We start from the raw sequence: 22,913 nt of genomic DNA on the forward strand, positions 1-22,913 counted from the left end.
ATACCCTTTTCAATGCGTTGTGATACAGTGAAGATTTTTTAAGACACAGTTACAGTAACTTTACAGTTCCAACTATTGTTAATATGTTTGATATACCATTGCCACTGTTACCTCGTTCCGAAGCATTTTTTCGTTTTTTTTAGGAGAAATCCATTTCTTAAGAATTTTAAAAACAAAACTCATTGCAATGCACTTTACTTGAAAGGCAACTGAACATTCAAAAAAAATGTTACTCCATTTTGTAAAGACTCGTCCCCCACGTACCAGATAAAACTATTTTCTAGCGAAAGAATCATAAATTCATTGAAAAGGTAACTGAAGTTTTCTGGTATACTAGTGGTAGACTTCTTACAAAATGGGGCCTAGTTTAAGAGTGTGAGAAATTTGGATTTTTGAAAATAATTTGAAATTGGTTTAAGGTAAGAACAATGGAATGCTCAGTAAGTCAGTGGCATTAATTGATAGGATATCACCCTCAAATCGCTTAAAATATTTTTGAAAAGTCATCAAATCATCTTTATTGAAAATTAGTTCAAAAGTGCATTAACTTTTTAATACTGTATGAGACCCCAATTTCGGAATTCCAAAATCCAGAAAACTCAAAATCCGGAAATTTTTCCCTCAAATATTTTTATTTATTTATTTATTTTTTTTAAGTTTCTTTTTTTTTTTTCACCAGGGTTTTCTTCTGTTTTAAAGGCTCAAAATTGCTAATGTTCGGCAATTACTTGTTGAAAACACGGTACTTATTTCAGTTCAACTTTTCTTTTCTTTTTTTTAAGTTTTTTTATGCCACGTGTCATGCATAAATAAGTGTTTTGCTGTAATTTTACAGCTATCTTTTAACATTCACTTTCAGTTAACGATAATTCTGTTTTTCTTCTCATTAGTATGAAATATAAGGCCTATTGAACAAAAGCGCAAAATTAGCTTAAGTAAAAATATGATTTATTTATTGTATCAATCGGCGCATTGCATGACAAACGAAAGCAAAATCCGCACCCTACATGCCGCTGCAAATTATCTACGACTTTTGTTTTAGCATAATAAAGTATAATTTCATTCATATTGATCAAAAAATTTTAAAAAAATGGTACGAACATTAATGAAACTAGAAAAAAACATGACAAATACCGCACCAACAGGAGAATTTTCACTATTATTTGAGTCAGAATCCAAAATCCGGAAAATTCCGAAATACGGAAAGTTTGCGTTCCCGAGCATTCCGGTTTGAGGTCTCTAGAAAAAGGTATTTCCTAATATCTTCCTTCGCATAAGCAAGTAATACACAGCATTCTACTAACTATCAAATGAATCGATTAAACAAGACTAAGTTCTTGTTGATTTCAAAATTATTCTCAGTAGCTGCACTAATTTTTAAGCTTGTATTAAATACTTAAACACTCATTATTGAATTAAAAAGCAAGTGTGTACCGTACATGTTGTACTATTCTTCAATCCTAACTTAAATAATACCCAATGTGATGCTTTTCGAAACTACATAATTTTTTTTGCAATTTTCTTGCTGACTTACGCTTGTTTTCATTGAAATTTAAGAATAATATGACTCAAATATATTTTTTACTTGAGTGAAGGCTGTTCTGACTATAGCTATAGAGTTACGTACTATTCTGCTGTGGGCAGGTAAAGAGCAGTAACTGCAAATTTTTCATTTTTCACTTTTTTTTTTTTTTTTTTTTTTTGCATTTTTGCCATTGTACGTTAGTACAAACTTCCGTAGTTGGTTTTCGATGAAAAAAATTCGCAAAAAAAAAACGTCTGATTCCAACATTTCTCTATTGTTAGTATTAAACCCTCCTCACATTTCTTTAAATACCTCGAAAAGTCATTTCTGCGGATACTGCCGTTTACCTGCACACGGCAGTATTCATGTCGCACTTGTAATATTTTTGCTTAAGTCATAAATGTCATAAATGATGACTCTGATACATACTGTAAGAATTTTAGAGTAAAAAAATGTTAGTTAATAACTTGTAAATCTGTTTAGAATAACATTGGAAAAACTATTTTTCCAACACCGTGTAGAGTAAAATTTTCCTTAAGTAAGAAAAAAGTCATAGAACATTTAATAGAGTTTTTTTTTTTATATATACTTTTTTTTTTTTTTTTTTTTTTTTGTACTTTTCTAAAGTCTTCTCGTGAAATTCTTTACCAACATTAGAATAAGCATATATTACGATTTGAAAAAGTTATTTGTGCATATGAAATCAAAACGTTTAAACATCACACATGAGTTAACATCAGCACCTATTCTACAACTTCCATTTTGAACAAAATCTCCCACATGGAAGAACTTCAGACATTTTGAGCTTGCGAAAGACATTCAAATTCAAATGGCTTCGCGTTTGCAGAAGTATTAAAGACCAAAACGTTTATAGCTTTTCGGATTTTACCAAAGAACCGAAAATTTTTGAATAAAGCATTTGAAACAGATTTAATGCTCGTACTTCTGTCTTTTCATCAACTCTGATCTGTTCTCTCCGGTTTTTTTCTCTTTCTAAATCATACGGAAAATATCAAATGTTACTGTTACAATATTTTAAATAAAATCAGCAGAAGCTGATACATAGTGGTAGGTTAATTTTTTTAATTCATTGAGGCTTATAATTAAGGTAAATACTGCCGCAAAAATTTAAATGAATCTTTAAACATATATATGTTATAAAAGCAATTGTAATGTTTTCAGTTTCAGTCAAGTATAAGTGCAATCGAAAAGACTGCCAATGTATGGTTAAACCTTAAGTGCATGAATTTTTTAGAGCACTTTTAAGCATGTTCTTTGGCTTTTACTATTTGATGTGCTAATCATGGAAAAAATACTTTTAACGATCTTAGTTTGTTTTAGATATGTTTTATGGTGAAGAAACTATTTAGCAACATAGGACACTAACTGGAAAAACAACAAATTACTCATAATCAAATGTCCTAAAATAGTGACAAAAATTGTTAAAATGCCTTATTATTTATGTTGTAGTAATACTTTAATCGTTATAGAATAACAAGAAGTAAGCATTCTTAAGCGCACTTTATTAAAGATAACGTCCGGAAAAAAAATTAATCGATTTTTTCCCTATCAGATTAGTGATAAATTTACAAGTTTGATTTTGAGTTTACAAGTTTAATCTTCAATGAGTATTTTTATAGTTATCGGCAACTACCGAGCTGCAATTTATTCGCATGATATTTTAAAAGAATAAAGACTAAGACTGGGTATGTTGCAAATAGCGACCACAACACCATGCATTTTAGGGTTAAAGATTAAAGATGAATCAGTAGATCCTGAACTTAATCTAAGATATGGCATTTTACCCGAAGGTTGAAATTTCTGTTTTTTGTTTTCATCTTTTCGGGACTTCAGGCAAAATTATCCCTAACAAGATAATATCATACCTACCCGATCGTAAAATATCATGGCTAGAATATAGATAGAAACATATAATCACATTGACTTAAATTGAAATTTTTTGACGGCATACTTTCAAACGCATTACACTCCGTGATTGCATAAAACGTTCTTTGAAACTATTTTCACCACAAGCAGACATAATACCTTGGAGAAAACTGCAGTTGTGTTACAAATCTCCTTCAAAATAAATATTACTTACAGATACGGGAGAAAATTAGATTGTCGGTTATGTTGGGAAACTCTTATTAGATTCAGGGTAACATAGATTTCATAGACGTTTTATTCGAACTTTTAAAAGTACACCCCCATTTGAGTTCAACAATTACTGAAAGTTTATTATCTTACAATATTTTCGATTTAAAAACTTAAAAGTTTAAGAAAACAGAATATATGAAGGTAAGAATAAGTTCAAACAAATGTATGTGCCACTTTGCAGCCATTTCTTCTTTTAAAAATAATTATGCAATCAATAATTTATATTCATGATTCTTTAAGCTCATATACTCCATAGAAATTTTGATTTCTTAATTAGGATAAACTTTTTCCCACATTTTTATTAAATTTCGCTTATTTCTTCTCTAAGACTTGTAGAATTATGATTAAACAAAACCTTAATTATGTCTTAAACCTAATACTTTCAATTTAGTAACTTATACATTAAAACTTTGTTCTATGGCTAAACTATAACTGTCCGAGGCTGAAACTAGCACCGTAACATTCAAAATATTTGGAGAAAATAGTTTTACCGGATCTCATGTAAAAATTTAAGTACCGAAGAAAAGTGGGGGATCCGTGTTTCTGAAGTAGAACGCTTCGAGTCCAGGAGGTCGTGGGTTATATTCCCACCAGAGCCAGTGTTATTTCATATCTTTAGGCATTAAATCTTTTTTATGTTATCTTATCTTTTCTTTACTAATAATAAAGCTGAAAGTCTGTGTCTCTGGATGTCTAGATGTCTGTACGTTTGTTACGCGAATAGTGCCTTGACCGTTTGGCCGATTTTCATGAATTTTCGCACAGAATTAGATAGTAGCATAGGGGTGAGCACCTCGAAGCGATTTTTCGAAAATTCGATTTTGTTCTTTTTCTATTCCAATTTTAAGAACATTTTACCGAGGAAATTATCATAACGTGGACGAGTAAATTTCCAAGTTACCATAACGTGGAACCGTAACATGGGCGAGCAAATGAACATAGCAAATTGGCGAAAAATTCATCATCCATTATTTGTAAATATACAGGCGAACCAAACGACCTTCTAATTTTCTACTACGGGCAAAGCCGTGCGGGTACTGCTAGTATAGTAATAAAGAAGTCCAATCTCACGAGGCAATGACACACAATATCTTCATACTGATTAATGACTATGACACAACAACACATTTTTTTGAGCAATCATGATTGCTTATTGTTCTCACTTGACAGTTTTTGAGGTCCTATCATTTTATTTTCCCGCCAGCACCCTCTGCAGCACCACCGTCGACCGGCCTCACGATGCTGCTCCTCTAGTGAAAACTTCTCCAGATTGCGTCCATATCCTGCACGCATACACACACACACGCATGCCTACACACACACACACACACACACGCATGCCTACACACACACACACACACACGCATGCCTACACACACACACATACACGCATGCCTACACACACACACACACGCATGCCTACACACACACACACACACACGCATGCCTACACACACACACATACACGCATGCCTACACACACACACATACCCGCACACATGCCTACACACACATACACACACACATACCCACACACACACACACATACACACACATACACACACGCATGCCTACACACACACATACCCACACACACATACACACATATACACACACATACACACATATACACACACACACATATATATACACACATAGCCACATACACACACACATGCCTGCACACACACACACACACGCATGCCTACACACACACACACACACACGCATGCCTACACACACACACATACCCACCCACATGCCTACACACACATACACACACACATACCCACACACACACACACACATACACACACATACCCACACGCATGCCTACACACACACATACCCACACACACATACACACATATACACACACATACACACATATACACACACACACACATATATACACACATAGCCACATACACACACACATGCCTGCACACAAGCAAAAAAACACGTGATTGCGAAAAACGTAATTTGAATTCAAGATGTCAAAATTCAATTTTTCTTTTTTTTTTTTTTCTTTTTTTTTCATTTTTATCCTGAGGTTCCCCGCACCTACCGTTTGCACGCTATATAGATTTTAGGTGCTCAGGCAAGCCAAGCATATGAGACCCCAAAGACAGTTTAATATAATATGATAACAACGCGGTTCATTTTATTTACAACCAAAGAAAAGTAAAATTTAATACATTGAAATCTGAACCCGTATGAAGAGACTTCTGTAGTAAGTGATCCGAGTTGGCTCCAAATTCGGGGCGATAGTCAAAATGAGAGCAGTATGCAAAACCATCTGGTAGCAACACCAGTATACAAAACCCAAGTATACAAAACCAGCGTATCACTGAGCGAACCTCAAATGCGGCGGACGAGATGATAGTATTGAAACATTATGAAAGCATAGAACAGAACCGCGTACAGGTTAGCTACAGAGCTGAAAATGAGTACAATTGGTCCCGAGGTATGCCGGTACACGACGCACGTGTTTGTTTCGGTATGAGCGCGAACTACTGGTGTCTAAAACAAAACGGACCTTACTTAAAAACACACCTCGTATATGTTTGCATGCTCAAATATTATCATTCCGTAAAATTGAGATTTTATTTTGCAAATTGAGAATTTTCCCCTCCCAAAAATTTTAGTTCTCCCCTCACCACTTATTTTTCGGTTCATATTATTTACAACCGAAGAAAAGTAAAATTTAATACATTGAAATCTAAACCGGTATGAAGGGAATTCTGTAAGAAGTGATCCGAGTTGGCTCCAAATTCGGGGCGATAGACAAAATGAGTGCATTATACAAAACCATTTAGCCCTTTTCGTTTGTGAAAAGCGAGATGAATAAGCAATACTCTTGATTACTCAAAAAAAAAAAAAAGATAAACTACCTCTTATACTTCTTTTATGGTGTTCACGTGGAGTTCGAGCACAGACATCGGATTCATGAAAATCAAGGGAAGCCATTCCACCAAGTTTCATCCCTAATAAAATCTATTCCATAGAAATATGTTTTTAGGAAATCATCCGGGACCGTGACGGGCAGTGATCGAGTTGGAGACAAATTCGGTCACCTATCGCCAGCTCAATCGGCAACTACAAAGCATTCGCTACGGCTTCTCCCAAGCGGGTACATCCCGCTTGTACACAATATTATTTAAACAGTATTGCTTATTTCCAAACATATGTGTAATAAAGCCCGCGATTCATCCGGTTTTGATAACAAGAGGTGTGATCTTGGACATCTCCTCTGCTTGAGGAAAAAAACAAAGGAATTCTTTTGTAAGTATCAGGCCCATCAAATAGCCGTTGCATTATTACAACCGTTAGTTGTAGAGTAAACAAGTCATCCTCGATTTTCTTTTAATGATCGGAATCGCTTAATCCTTCGTACATTGGAGCTCAAGTTATAAGAGACAAACTATATGTTTTTCGAAAAATTGAAGATTGTCTCTTCGTGCTTAAAGGATGGAAAGCTCTGTTCCATTATCAGCTCTATAAATATTTGGTAGTTTTTTATTTAGACGCATTCGTTCCTTTTTGAACTATCATATAAAATAATAACTACTAAAAAAATTTCTTCGCAATACATGTTAGCTACAGCTTTTGCAACACTTAAAATTTGTTGCTAAACATCTTAATTTTCCCTCAAACAAAAAAAGTGATTCGGCTTTAGCAGACACAAGCACGTAGCAGCAAATGTGTCCAGCAAACTATTTTTGTTTCCGCGCGAACAGACTCACCGCTAACAATGTTTTAACTAAGTTTAAAAATCTTTGCTTCGTTGTTTTCATTTCAAGAAAATTTATCTGGAGGACTTATGTTCTAGACTTTAGGTACAGTATTAATCTTAATAATAGCAACTACATAAATATGCTTTCAAATAATTTAAAACAATCAATTTCGCGCAAGAAAGAATGCAAATAGATTTCTTCAGGCTGCCATAAACATAAGGACACGTAACGAAGTTAATAATAGAAACACATAAACACAACGTTTGAAAAAAAATCTACGACTTGATTACATTTTGAAATGGTTTCGTCGTGACGAGCAGTTTAAGTATACGGAAATCATTTCGCATCTGACTCTTGAACAAATACATTTGGGGATTCGCTGAATGACTATGAGCAATTTTTATTGTGAACTGTGGTCCAGTAATTAATATAGCTGCTATTGAAGCTGCACATACGCGGGCGCTTACACATACACATAAAAAAAAAAAACGCCTACACGCACAGACACATGCAGACACACACATGGACGTAGTCTGGTTTCCCGTTAGAGAAGGGCTAGCATAGACGTAACAAAATGGTGGTTTTTAGCTGCCCCCCCCCCCCAGTGCCGGACACCAAAAATAGCCTGAAATTCAACTCCCCCCCCCCAATGCTATTTATAGTCAGATGAAAGAAAAAACGCAATTATGCAGCTCTCCACCAGAATTTTTTTGAAATTGAAGTCCTAAAAATGTAATTTTAAACTATCTTTGACGGACGGGGGGATAAGAGGAATGAGAGACTGTATCTGTGCCCCCCCCCCACTGCCTACGCAAATGGACACACACACATATGTCATCGCCCTGGAGGAGGGTCATGCTCGGGGCCCCTGAACCAGGAGATAAGTACGCCACCACCCAGAAGAAGGGACATGCTCACGGAAATTTATTGTGTGCTAAAAGTTGTTTTAGTCTGAAGAAGATTGTGGAGAGGGTCGGTGTTTGAATTCAAACTTAATTTAAATTCAAGATCTCAAAACTCATTTTTTTTAATTTAATTTATTTGCATGCGTCACGAGTGGAGCATCTAAAATCAACCTCTTGTAATTTGCTGAATGAATTAGTTTATATTTTTTGTTGCATTAATACATAAATGATTATACAAACTGTAAGTTTTAAAGCTAGGGATCAAATAAAAAGTAAACATATCTCATTTGTTCAAAAAAAAAAACTAACCTGATGAAAAAATATATTTAAATAGGCCCTTTCCATGAAAAAGTAAACATTTTTTGCCGCAGTTAACATTTCATATATTTCATTAAAAAGAAATGATTATAAAATACAATGACGAAATGTAAGAGATCACAAATACGTTCGAGATATTTCAAACAAAAAACATTTGATTATTGCCCTTTTAAATTATTATTTTTAATGAAATGTATGGTACGTCACGTACGGGACAAAATGAACATTTTTCGTGAAATGACCCCTAATTTAAATGACTCATAGGTATTAAATACAGCTTCAACTGATTTTTTATAGCAGTTACTTTAATAATGTCTTTTTTTTTCATCAGATAGCACATATTTCTCAAAAACGAGAAGGGTTGGTTTATTAGATTAAATAGCTCTCGTAACTATTTATATTTTACCATTTATTATTGTTTAATATCTTATACTCCAAAGTAATTTTAAAAAATCATTTTAACTACCAAATTAAAAATTCACACGTAGAAAAGCTTAAAATTTTTACTTTTTACGTAAAAATGCCATCATGACGGAAGACATTAAGCTAACTTCATAAATAATGACAAAGCATAAAAACGTCGAAGAATATTCTTTAATAGTACTAGAACGAAAAATAAACCGTATTATCAAAATACAATACATTGCTCGAGACTCATGCAATCGAATATTTTAAATATGTTCGCCAGAATTCATTTTTAAATTTACGGTTAAAGAGTTTCAGGGGCAGTCCAGTCACAGGCACTTTCAATACCAAAAGCTCCCAATAATGTATAAAAGCTTCCAAATTATATGCATGAGCTTACTTTTAAACTTTTCGGAAGTTTAAACGGGAGAAATTTTTGTCAAGAATATTTTATACTTTGAGATCACTTTTTTCGAAGTTCAGTAAGAACTTTAAATAATGTTTCGGGTTTTTTTTTTATTTTTTGTATTGAAAGTCGCATGTTTTTCAAGTTTAAAGAAGTCTTCACTCAATGTTGAAAATTGCTGTTTATTTTATTTGTTCTTTTATTTTCTTTTTCTTTTATATTATGTTGCTTATATTTAGGTTTCCCACATTTATCTTTATTTCCTAAATACAGTTATTCGGACTATAATTCCATTTCAGGAATCGAATATCTTAGCCTACGAATACTTGAGCATTAATAAACACAAATCAGCTACAGTAGGAAAATGTAATGCTTGTACAGCAATAAAGAAATAAAATAGTATAAAACAAGAATATTTCTAACAGATGATAATATTTCTCTGAAAAGTAATCTAGACTTTCTAGAAAAGTGATTAGCATGTTAAAGATTTACCAAGATTTAACCAAGATTTAAGCATTAATCAAGATTAAACAAAAATTACTTAACCGTTCCTTCACTATCTTTATAAAAATTGTTAAACAGACGAAACAACAAAGCATAAGATGAAGTTACCTAATGCTGAAACCGAAAAAAAAAAAAAAAAAAAAAACAACTCCTAAGACTAACGTTAGCAAAAAAATAAAGCGTTACCAATTTTCTAAAACAGTTTAGAATGATTCTTTTTCTTTCTTAAGAAGAAACAAATACTCACCCTAAATTATTTTAGAAAACTAGTAATTCATATCTTTACTTTGCTTAATGATGTCAGCTTTAGGAACTGTTTTACGGGTGATAATTTTAGGGCACTTTACCTTACAATGCTACAAAATTTTGCGGGTTATAATAAAATCCATTGTTTCTTGAGTTCTGATATTTCTAGTATAATAGATTACTTTCTCTCTCATTTCCGTAAAAAAATAGTTATATTAGATGATGGAAGATAACTTCAAAAAAGTAGGCATCTGTATGCGAATTTTAATTTAGAGCAGGTAAAAAATTCAAGTAATTTCTCGCAGGAGAAATTATATCCGGATCCGCTTATAACTAATGGCATACGTCTAATAATAGACAAATAACGCACCAACTCATTTCAACTGCAAAAGTATTAACTTAAAAAAACAACATGTTTTAGTGTTTCAATTGAAGCAGTAATAAATAAGAGAATAAACTCAAAGAATTTTCTTTCCTATCTTTATTTTTATCGTACTTTTTCGTCAAAATTAAGAGAAAGCATGAAGGTAGCGAAAAAGTATCGGTATATACAAAACCGTAAAAAATAAATTAAATAATTGAATAAATATTAAAAAATAAAGAAATAGAAAGCAGGAGGCTCTGAGATGGAGAAATGGGTGTCTGTTGGTGTGTATATTGGTTTGACTGCTCCCCCTCCCATTCCTAATATTTTTGAGGGAATATTCTGATTCGAGTAAAGTTCTTTTTATTTGAAGAATTCAGCTAGGAAACCTAATTCCCAAGCTTCTTTTCTTTTATTTGAACAATCTATGGCTCAATTTTGAGTGGTAGGAGAATGCTAGGCAGAGTGAAATGACGAAATATTTATTCTACTCTTAGCTCCACATATCTGGTAATATTTTAATTACATAGTAACAAGTGTAGGCTACTCCGGTCAGGAAAAAGTTTTAACTGAAGATCCAGGCATATCATAAAGCGATGAAGCCAAGAATACTTACAAAACAGTTTTTTTTTTTTTTTTCAATTTTGGACAATTTTAAGTGCATTAACTAAACATTTCATTTTTTTTTAATTAACGCCTACGAGGCAGTTTAAAAAACTTTTTATCCAACAAACAAAATTTTTACATAATTTTTTTCGAACTAGAAACTTTAGAAATTTTCAAATTCTAAATGTAGTCCAAATTTTTGACTTAAAGATGCAGGGAAAAGTTTGTTCATTAATATCGAAATGCCATTTCTCGTTGTCATTGTCAAAAGTTAGTGATTGATAGACTGAATCAAAATGAACTGAATTAAAGGTGTAAATAATGTTATGGTGTAAAATTTATGATGATTAAGATGATATACGTTTTCATTCTACAGCTCCGTTATTTATTTATTTTTCTTCTTTTTTTATTCACTTTATTGATTTATTTTATTCTGTTATCTTATGTTTTATTTGCTCATTTATTTCATTTTCAATTGCTAATTCATAGAGTTTTAATTTTTAGCTGAAAGAAAAACAAGCAAATGATTTTGTATCTATAGTTTTTTTTTTTTTTTTTTTAACTAGAATGATTTTTTATTACTTATATTTATTTCATAATGACGGAGCGCTTAGGGACACCCAAATTATTAATAATTGTTTAGTAATTTTCAATGAATTTCTTTGAAATTTTCAGAAAAGTTACATGATGCTAATACCAATTCAAGCATAAAATTTCATCGAATCCTTTTAAATTCAATTTTTTAAATTTAAATTTTAATTTTATAACGTTTTTACTTCCTTTTACAAAAAAGGAAGTATTGTATTTGTGAAAAAAATTTCACTCAAAAATCGGCTTTAATTTCCATTTTGCACACCCCCGAATGAAGGTTGAGTTTATTTTTCAACCCGACCACACGTGTATATATGCCTAGGAACGTATAGACACCCGAAATATCCATTTTGACGATCTCCGAGTGAATTGCGAGTTTTCTCGTGACGTCCGTATGTACGTATGTATGTGTGTATGTGTGTATGTGTGTATGTATGTCGCATAACTCAAGAACGGAATGTCACAGAAAGTTGAAATTTGGTACTTATACTCCTAATGGGGTCTAGTTGTGCACCTCCCTTTTTGGTTGCATTCGGATGCTCCAAAGGGGGTCTTTGCCCCTTTTTGGGGGGAAATCACTGTTAATTTCGATGTGAACTCAAGTGGTGTTATAATTTGGCGGTATATTGCCAGTCTTTTGGTCGCCAAGTTTTGCTGCCAACTTGGCGACAAATTTGGTGATTTTTTTTTTTTTAATCTGGTTTCAGTTTGGCCATTGTTGGTGATATTTAGAGAGTAAACTATTGAATCACATTAAAACTGCCAATAATGAGAAAATGACATTAAATTGGAGTAAAAAGAAATGTGATGCACACATCAGCTCGTTTCATATTATCCTAGCAAATGAAATTTCATCAAAATTGTAAAATACTAGCTAAATATGGTGCACAAAAAAACGAAATAGAATGTTGGAATTACTTTTTCAAAATTTTGTGGTAAAGATTAATTAAGTAAAAAAAGTCAAAAATTGGACGTTTTCGGTAAAATATGTCCATATTTCAATAAAATATAGTAAATATCTTCCACAAAACTGATCTAACAGAAAAAACTTTCCCAACAAAATGTTAAAAAACTTCTTAAATATTTGGCATTAAATTTTCGGCAAACTTAAGTAATAATTGATTTCCCTGGAAAATTTTGAATTTTGCAATTTTGTCAAAAAGTAGGTTTTGAGAAAATCAAAATTTTCTGTTTTACTGTTGCAAATTTCATTATTGAATAAACATTTAAGTTTCAAATGCAATTTCACCACAAATAACCTCTTATGATTCATTTGAAATGGTATTAGTATTAAAACATTATATCCATTTTTTAGTATATAAAGGGGCGTAGCTCTCACAAAAAGTGTCATAACTTCGCAAGTTTAACACTGATCCATTTTTTGTTTTTAACGGTTCAGCTAAAGAGCTAGATTTCAGAAATATAATAGATGGAAAACCGTTTCTTTTACCAATTTTTACTCCTCTGAAAGACTCTAATCGCCTGAAGTTAATGAAAGTGCAGCTTAAAAGGTATGTTTAAAAGGTACGTTTAGCTTAGTATATATTATTATCGGTTGAGTACTACAAGAAATCTACTGCACAACTAGAAAAAATAAAATAATTCACTTTTGGTGAAATGTTTTGCTCAAAAGAAGTGGCTATTCGAATTTAAAAAGTGTAACAATTTTAATTGATATCATTTAAGTCAAGTCTTCACATTCTCCCAAAATCGTGAAAAAAAATCATTTGTTGAAATTCCTCGAAACAGAATGAAAAAATTTGTATTGTTTTTACCTATTTGTAACACTCACTACACAATATCAAGTCCGTCAAAATTCATACAATTTCAAACGCTTTGCTAAGTTATTGTGTTAATTTTTGCTGAAAGTTCAACCGACTACAGCAAAAAACGAGCTGATGTGTGCATCACATGACTTCCTTTTACTCCAATTCAATGTCATTTCCCCATTATTGGCAATTTTGGTGTGATTCTATTGTTTACTCTCCAAATATCACCAGCAGTGGCCAATTTAAAACCAAATTTTTAAAAAAAAAAATCGCCAAATTTGTCGCCAAGTTGGCGACAGAACTTGGCGGCCAAAAGACTAGCGATATATTGCCAAGTGACCGACAAATTATAACACCACTTGAGTTTACATCGAAATTAACAATGATTTCCGCCCAAAAATATCCAAAAGACCCTTTTAGAAACACCCGAATGCAACCAAAAAGGGAGGTGCACAACTAGACCCCACTAAAAGTCTACGTACCAAATTTCAATTTTCTAGGACATACCGTTCTTGAGTTATGCGACATAAATACACATACACACATACGCACATACATACGTACATACAGACGTCACGAAAAGACTGGTTGTAATTAACTCGGGAAACGTCAAAATGGATATTTCGGGCGTCTATACGTTCTTAGGTACGTATGTACGTGTGGACGGGTCGAAAAAAAATATACAGTCATTTGGGGGTGAACAAAATGGAAATTAAGTCTGATTTTTGAGTGAGAATTTTTTTGCGAATACAATACTTCCTTTTTTGTAAAAGGAAGTAAAAAAAGAGGACATTCTTTTTTTCAATGTTTTTTTCTGTATTTTTTACTTTCTGAACTTGAACACGATTAAAACATTTAAACATGATTCTCAGTCTTTCGGATGTAACCGAAAATACCAAACAATCGAGTTTTAAACCAAAACATTTAGTGTCAAAAAATGATATTTAGTAATAAAACAAGATTAAAGAGAATACAAAATTAGTATTATCGACTCATTAAAGAAATTATATTGCAATAAAATGCTACGCATAAACTAATAATGTTGATGCAATCAGAGTTGTTTTACCTTTCATTAAAACATAATTTCAGTTCAATATGCTTGAGTTCACTAATTTATTTCACTAAATCGAAATAAAAAAAAAGTTATCATTTTTCCCTTTCCTTTCCTGATGCGGAAACGAAACAAATTGCATCACAAAAGAAACAAAACGTGCAATTACATTTAAAATTCCCAAATTCCCTCTCGTCGTTTTTGAAAATAGGTTGCAAAATTCCTATTTCTGAACCTTGACAGCCGTGAGTACTCTTAATTTCTTGGAAAATGAGAGCTTTAAAGGATGAAATGAGTTTTACTGAGTAAAATCAAAAGAGTGCTAAAATGTTTACTTTCACTCAAACTATTCCTTTGTTTTTTAGAAGTTGCATACAAATTCCAAAGACAATAGACTTTATATTATTTTGCGTGGTATGAGTTTTTCTTAAAATCTATTTTCTTTAAATTAAGTTTATTACTAGGGGTTTTTTCTTTTTTTTTTTCTCTTACTTATGCATTTATTTTCGTTCTCTTTTCCTTTATCATATACTATAATGTATTTGTTCTCTTGCGTGGGAATTTTTTTCTCAATACGCCCTAACTGCCTTAATACTTCGTAACACTTCATTAATAAAAGGATCCTTAAAAATGAATTTTTCTTCACTGGTATCGACGAAAAATAAACAAGCAATTCCTATTTTGGCTATTTTTCGAAAAAATACATTTAAAAAACTGGATTTGAAATTCTTCTGTCGACTTCTGTTTTTATGTGTTTGTCATGTTTCAAAAATTAAACTATCTCTGATTCAAACAAGCATCCATTTAATGCTCACATTTACCCCGATGTTAAACTTGCTCCAAGTACACACTGTGTATACTTGGAATAAGTGTGCTTGCAGTGCGTTCGAGGGTGTATTGCGCAGTTCAGCTAGTTTATTTATAGTGAGGGGTATAGGAATCTCTCGGCCCCCTTTAAGCGAGCACAAATGGTTGAAGAGGGTTTTACCCACTTCTTCTTTTTTACATTTTCCATAAATCAACTTTCGGAGAGGGTGAGAATTGAAGAGACCATGTTCACAACACACACAAACTAATTTATTTTTCTACTCACTGACACAATATACATGATGGGCAGCCAATTAGCCCTTTTTCCCGAATAGCGGTCAAAAGATATGTCATAAACTTATCCCGCTATACGGTGAGGAGGTTTTTCCAGTCATGCCTTCACGACTGTCTATAGCCATATGAATTCAGGCGCTCTCATGCATCTGCGCAGTAGGCAATAGCCGAAAGCCCCATTACGCAATTATGGAGATCCCAGTTATTAATCTTGGGATCCCTGTCAAGTGTTACCCAATGTAACCGCGTGGAGCAATTTCTTACATAAATACAGTCTAAATCCGCGTATTGATGACATAAAGACACTTCCATACTCAACATTTGTGCCTGAAAATCACACTTTGACCCATCTTTTCCGATAATTACTTCATCTAAGCTGAATCCAGCCGTGCCTGCTGCCATATAAAAATTCGCTTAAACCGTATATCCATGTTGTGGCAATTATTTCTGATAGTGATTTAATGCTTTCAATCTACCAAATCACGAGAAACTAGAAAAAAATTAACATCTGTCTTTTTTAGAGCAGTAGTTTGTTGCGTTGCATAAATAAAGCGAGGCACTAAAATTAAAGCTTCGGACTAAAAACTACATATTACTTAAGTAGCAAAATCCGAGTGAAGACCAAATGAATTACTTAGTCCAAGAAGCTCGCAATTTTATGCTTTAATAAAAGGGTTACTTGTAACACCAAAAAGGGAGGGATATGAAAGTAATGCTGTATTTTACATGTCTGTTTATTCTTCCACATTCAGCCAGTGCTGTAATTTGGCGGGGGGGGGGGGGGGTAGGCGCTGGGGAACATAGTTTCCCGAATAATTTGTTAATTGATTTTAAAAACACGCTAATTTAATCTAACTATGTTTAAACCCACCTTTTTAGAAAAACAAATATCTGACTCTTAAACTGGCTGAGTTGTCTAAACTAACTCTTTTGACCTAACAAAAACCAGTCAACTATGATATTTACTCTATAAAAAGGTGCGTTCTCCTACATATATATATATTTTTTTACTAATACAGCAATGCAGCTGGCAAAACATTTACAACAATTACTTACAATTTACCCGCTGATACAAGATATCGTCCATTATATAATTATAAAGCAAATATTTGAATTCATGAGAATCTCAATAACTCGACTGTTAAAACAATGGCATTTTAAATTCAGCTTTTCATCAAAAAACTCTGCGCTTCCATTTTTAAATCTTGTACGCATAAATTTAAAGATCCCTAAAATAGATCACGTTTTGTCGCGCATTAGATATCCTTTATGTTCTCTTTTAAGACCCAAAGGGTTTATAGATTGCAATAAAAGTCTCCGATTCTGTACGGCCTTGGTTACTGCAAACAAGATTCGTTGAGGAAATTGCCATGTGTATGCCTGCATTATGAAAGCGAATGTTAATCTTTTGGGTTTTATGTTTCTTACTGTAGTTAGTGGGTACAGTTATTTTTGAGAATTGATGAAGTAGTAAACGATGATAATATCGTTTATAATAAAGCAAGCACTTGGTAGCTCTACAGCGTGCCGAGGTGGCCGAGTGGTTAAGGCGATGGACTGCTAATTCATTGGGCTCTGCCCGCGTGGGTTCGAATCCCATCCTCGTCGAAGTATCATTTTTTTCCTCTCTCTTTTTTTTTAGCAAAAATTCTTCCGACAAAAAATTAACTTTGAGACTCCCCCCCTCCTCTTCCCTTTAAAAAAACCTTTGGTTTTCTTTGAGCAATTACTTCTGTTTGGGTCAAAGGATGTTAAAAAATAAAAAAAATAAAATCATTTTCTTCACCGACAAAAAAAAATTGGCATCGAACTTTCATGCTTCTTATGGGAGATTGGAAAAGGTTAGCCGAACTTAATAATGCACCAAGTCGTTTTGGAAGCACATAGCATTGTAGGGTCGGAAATGCATTCTTACTGAGATAGAGGGAGTTCTAAAGGAGTTTGATGGTACAAAACATTCTTCTTACGATAGTACATGCAATGAAATAATTAATTTTAGAAAACAAAGTCAACGGCATTGCACCAAAAGTTTAAAATTTGTCGTAAACACGTCAAAGTTAAAAGAAGCACATGTCGCTCACTCCTTTCAAACGCCATATCTCAAAAACTAGTGATTTTGAGCTATTCCCCCCCCCCTTTTTTTTTGAACTGCCATGAATGGCACTTCAAAAATGACCTATGTCGTGCCGTGCTCTGCATCAAAAAATTGTTTTGCAAAAAATTGTCACGTATTTTTGAAAACTTTTTTTTCAAGATGAAATGTTTTTACTATGACATAGTAAAATCATAATAAAATTTTGGAACAGAGACCTTTATACTTTTTGCGGGATGAGCAAAAAATTTAACCCATAAAAAAATGCAAAGTAAAAGTTTTTCAAAAATTCATTAAAAATACAAAAATTGCTCCATCTGCAAAAACTTTTTTTCGTCATACTTACAAAATACATTTCCTACATTTTAGTTCAGAAAATATTTCTCTTGCACGATTGGATCGGGGTCTGAATGGTAAAAAAAAATCAAAAACTGCTAAAAATCACATAAAACATTAAATAGCTTTTTTAGACTATTAAATAGCTTTCTATTACTGAAAAATGGGTAAAATCGATCCAGCAGTTTTGGAGCTTATTTGATACAAACAAGCAAACAAACAAAAATATTTCCTCTTTATAATATTAGTGTAGATATTTTTCTCAACAAATCGAGCGTAATTTCATAAAAATTTAACATCGACATTGGAAGAAAAGCAAAATTTAAAAAATAATTTACACTGGAAAAATCCTAAAGGAAGAAGATTTTGTTTAGCATAACATGGCCTCGCTTATATTCAATACTTACCACAAATATGAAACTATTATCAATGATTATAGTTATCATCAAAAAAGTATGTCATTAGCTTGCAAAGTACTCATAGCGACTGTTTTATTTCGTCATTTATTCCTTAATGAATTTAAACTTGAAGTGATATTAAATGGAAAATACCCATAATGAATACCAATGCATTTTCTTTAATTAAACTCACAAAACGAAGAACTATGAATTATTTACTTTTAAATAAAATAACGCGACTGCTTAGCAATTAGTTGCACTGAAACTCAAAACAGTAAGTGGTTGCAAACAAATACTGGAAGCCTTTGTTCTCTATCAGCAAAAAATATCATTTTCTCAAAACCACTTAGTAAACAAAGAAACTGTCCCACACATCTCAAATGAAAGAAAAAAGGAGTGGAATGTTCTATCCGTTAATTACTGAATTAATTTCGTGGTAGTTTTCTTTGTATTTTTCTCTCAAAACTTCGTTTTTCCTGTAAGATTGCTAGCCGATTAATTTATTTTAAATCTTTGTTTCTTCAGAGTTCTTATTTATTTCACGAAATTACGACGGAAAGACGATACAACATGAAATTAATTATGTTCATGCCATAATAAGAAAAAAAATCGATTATTAATAAGAATGCTTTATTTGTTTTCATTTACGCCATTTTGTGATGGAATATCGTAATGTTTTTGGAATAAATATCTCAGTTCAATAAATTGAATTTCTAATCTCTGTATTTTGAGGAAAGTGAAGATGACTCTATTTTTTTTTTTTTTTTTGGTTGCCTCTTCAGTATCGATAATTCCGTGGTATTATTTGTTTTGATTTTTTTTTTCAAAGCACGTTATCATTTTTTCGATTAAAAATTTTTGATATAAAAAAGTATAAAGAAAAGTTTTTTAAATCTTTTTAGAAATGTTTCTAAAAAAAAGGGAGAAATTAGTAAAAATTTTATTACTTACAAATTTAATAAATACTTGTTCTTCTTAAATTCATTAGCCTTTTGTTAATCTTATGTAATCAAAAACTGAGCCTATGTATCTGTGTATGTCCAAGTTACCTCTCCCAAACGCCAATGAACTGACCATCGAGCCAGGCATCGATAGATTCCTAATTTTTCCGTATTTATGTTTGGCTATTTAACATAATCCACCGATGATAATTAGCGGAGATATCAATTAAAAACTATATATGAATTTAGATACTTAGATTTCGACATAAAATTCCTATTTTTCGAAGACGTTCCTCCATTCAAATTATTATTCAGTGCTTCATATCAACTTTCCTTAACAATGCTTTTATTAAAATTTGTAGTGTAAAGAAGATCATTGAGAAAAAATTGCCATTATTTTCTCGAATATGAACAAATAAAATTTTGACTTTTGTTTTGAGGTTTTTCCTGTAATCAGAGAATTTTAAAATGTTTTCTTTTTGGTTATTTTTCCGGAATCTGCCACTAAATTTTACTGCCCCCCCCCCCAAGCGTGATTGTTGAACACGCGTTACTTGACATGGCATTTATTTTCGAGGTGGACCGTGCAAAGTCGGGCGACGCAGCTAGTTCTTAGTAAAAATAAAAGTCAATTCCACACGCGATGGAAATTCTGCACTCAGTGCTCGACATCATAATACTGGTTTTTAACTCAAGCTTCAGGTCTGAATAACCTTCAGTGATAAAATGAAATACTCGTAGAATGTCTACAGCAATGCAACCAGCACTCCAAAATCCTATTATAGTATTAAATGAGCCGTTTTAACGGATTAAGAATAAACTTTTACTTTGGAAAAATTTGTTGACTTGAAATAAATTGAAGGAAATTTCACGCTGACAGAATTAAAGGGTAACTCTTTCTTGGCGACTGATACTTTAATTTTAACCAGGGCCTGATCAGCCAAAAGGGTCGGGAAACTTGAGCATCCCCTCAAAATTCTAGGAGACCCCAAATATAACAAAAACTGCTTAAGAATTCCGGTTTCTGCTTTTTTAAAGAGATTGCAAACTGCAGAACTTGCAAAACAAAAATGTTTGAAAGAATTACCGTATTACCCCGCATTATCCTTCTTGCCGGAAAAATCGAGGTTAGGGGAAAAAATGATATAAAAGGTATATGTTCAGATTAAAAATAAATATAAGTTCTATACATATCTCATTAGTATTAATAAACATTTTAATTTTGTAAAAATATTTACTAACAATGTCATTTGTTACATTAACAAGAAAAATATTGTTTAATTACGAATAATTTTAGAAAAATTAAATTAAAACTAAGTAAGCAAGCATTTAAGCAGTAATTTACCGCTCGCTAAAGAATTTACCATAGCTATTCAATAACAAAAACATAAACTTACCTCTCTAAAAGGAACCTAAAATATTTTATTTGAAAAAATTATAAACAAATCGTAGTGACGATGATTGTTTCTGAATTGATTACTTTATTGAGATGTAATTAAATCCATTCATAATGACCTACCATAAATAACAAGCACATATTATATGCAATACATATTTTTTTGAAAGAAGGTTACTTTCGGGATTCATTCAATTTTTTCCTTCCAGTGGTTTGCTTTCTGATTGGAATTGAATGGGGAAATTTACTTATATTTTGTTGCAAAATAAACCTCGATTTATCCGACATGCCGGTAAATTCGAAATTCCCAGCACGCTGTTGAATCTCGCTTTTTTCCAGCATGGCAGATAATGCGGGGTAATACGGTAAATAGTTGTAGAAAGTGAGGATTTGATTAAATGTAGCTAGAAGCTAGATTTTCAATCAGGGGTTTGGTTCAACTCTGTTACTATGTACTTTTATGACATTTAATTTTCTTTGTGAAGTGTCAAATGCGATTTAACCTGTTACTACCCATATTGCTGAGAATTCAAGAACAACATATGTAATAAACAAAATTTCTGTCAGTCGCTAAGGTGGAATAAAATTCAATCTGATTTCTGCTACGCCACTTAGCATTAGTCCGTGTGCATAGAATGTTTAGAAAAATTTCCCCTAACAAAAAGTTTAGGGCCCCAAAATGAGACAGAGCTTCCCCTAATGCCAGAGGTTGATCGGACCCTGTTTTGTAACAGCAACATCCAAGAACAATATTAAAACAAAAAGGCAGCACATGGAAAAATTATCTATGGCGCTGAAGGAACAATTGAACCGTTTATTTTAAAAATCAATCAAGTTACAAAGTGAAAAATTTTGAAAAAATATGTTTACCTTCGCATTAAAACGTTCTATAAGGATTAAAATGTTTTAATCTAAAAGGGATTTTAGGTTAAAAGGATATCCACTTTTCCTTGCAATCAAGTCTACATTTTAATCCTCAGGGGGTTTTTTTTTCGAAAAACAAATGCCTCTTTGGAGAACTCTTAGAGAATTTTTCAAGAATATATTAAAATTTAACGTTATAACGTCGAAACGTTATAAATGTAGTTTTATGGGAGGAGAGGTAACGGCGACCAAACTCACAAGAGATTCGGCTTGACTCTTGGCGTTCCTGCCTATCGTTTACTTTTTCGCTCTTTAAAATGAAATTAAAATGAAATATCAGTTTGTTCTGATTATTTAAAGTCTCCTTTTACACATTTTTGAACCCTTTTGTGGATTTTTAAATTGTAATCGTGCTGATTTTCAGCATTAAAATATAATTTCATAAAAGAAAAACTGTTATCGCATTTTAAAAAATTGTTTAGACTTAGACTACTACTGTGTGTGAAACAAATTGCGAATTATTATTTAATACAGTCAAATCCCGTTAACACGAACTCGCTTAACGCTAAAATGAATCGCTTAGCGTGAAATAAATGCCATTCCCCGTCACATGAAGTTAGAAATTAGTGTTAAACCAAACGCTTAACACAAAGATGATTTAGGCGAAATCCTGCATAAGGTGAAGAAAAATTTTAAGGTCTTGAAGAAAAAAGGGAAAAGAAAAAGAAAATCCCCATTCTTTAACGTGAAATTACTTTCGAAAGTCTGCACTTGAATGCAAGCGACATGGAAGGCAGTGAGATAATTCCTTTCCTTGTGTGGGGAAATCGGGAAAACTACGCTATGCAAGGAAGTACGAACTTTAGCTGTAGACTATGCCCAGCGGCGGACTGGCCCGCCGGCCCATCGACCCGCGGGCCGATGCGCCCTCCCGCCTGTGCGCCATTGCGCCCTCAAGCGTGACGTTTTTTTTTTAGTTGTTGAATTTCCCCTAGCTTTTAATTCCCCCCCCCCCCATACGGGGCATTTCACAGTATTTGGCTGTTACGGACTCTACATTTCATAAGGATGTTTTAGCCTCCTACTCATGATTAGTGCGAATAGACTCGTTAGACCGGCCTTGATAGTTTGAATACCTTTTTTTTTAATTTACGACCAACAAAAAGTACCACCTATAGCTCTACAATTCCTATAATTAAAT

The 22,913-nt window shown here is 32.7% G+C and overlaps 1 non-coding gene across 1 annotated transcript; it reads left to right on the plus strand.

Annotated features, from left to right (window-relative positions):
• Positions 1 to 17,211: 17,211 nt before the first annotated feature.
• Positions 17,212 to 17,293, plus strand: Trnas-gcu (transfer RNA serine (anticodon GCU)). The gene has a single exon. It is a non-coding gene; the product is annotated as a tRNA-Ser (tRNA).
• Positions 17,294 to 22,913: the final 5,620 nt, after the last annotated feature.

Source organism: Uloborus diversus, chromosome 5 (genome assembly GCF_026930045.1).
Source record: "Uloborus diversus isolate 005 chromosome 5, Udiv.v.3.1, whole genome shotgun sequence".
NCBI classification, from domain to species: Eukaryota; Metazoa; Arthropoda; class Arachnida; order Araneae; family Uloboridae; genus Uloborus; species Uloborus diversus.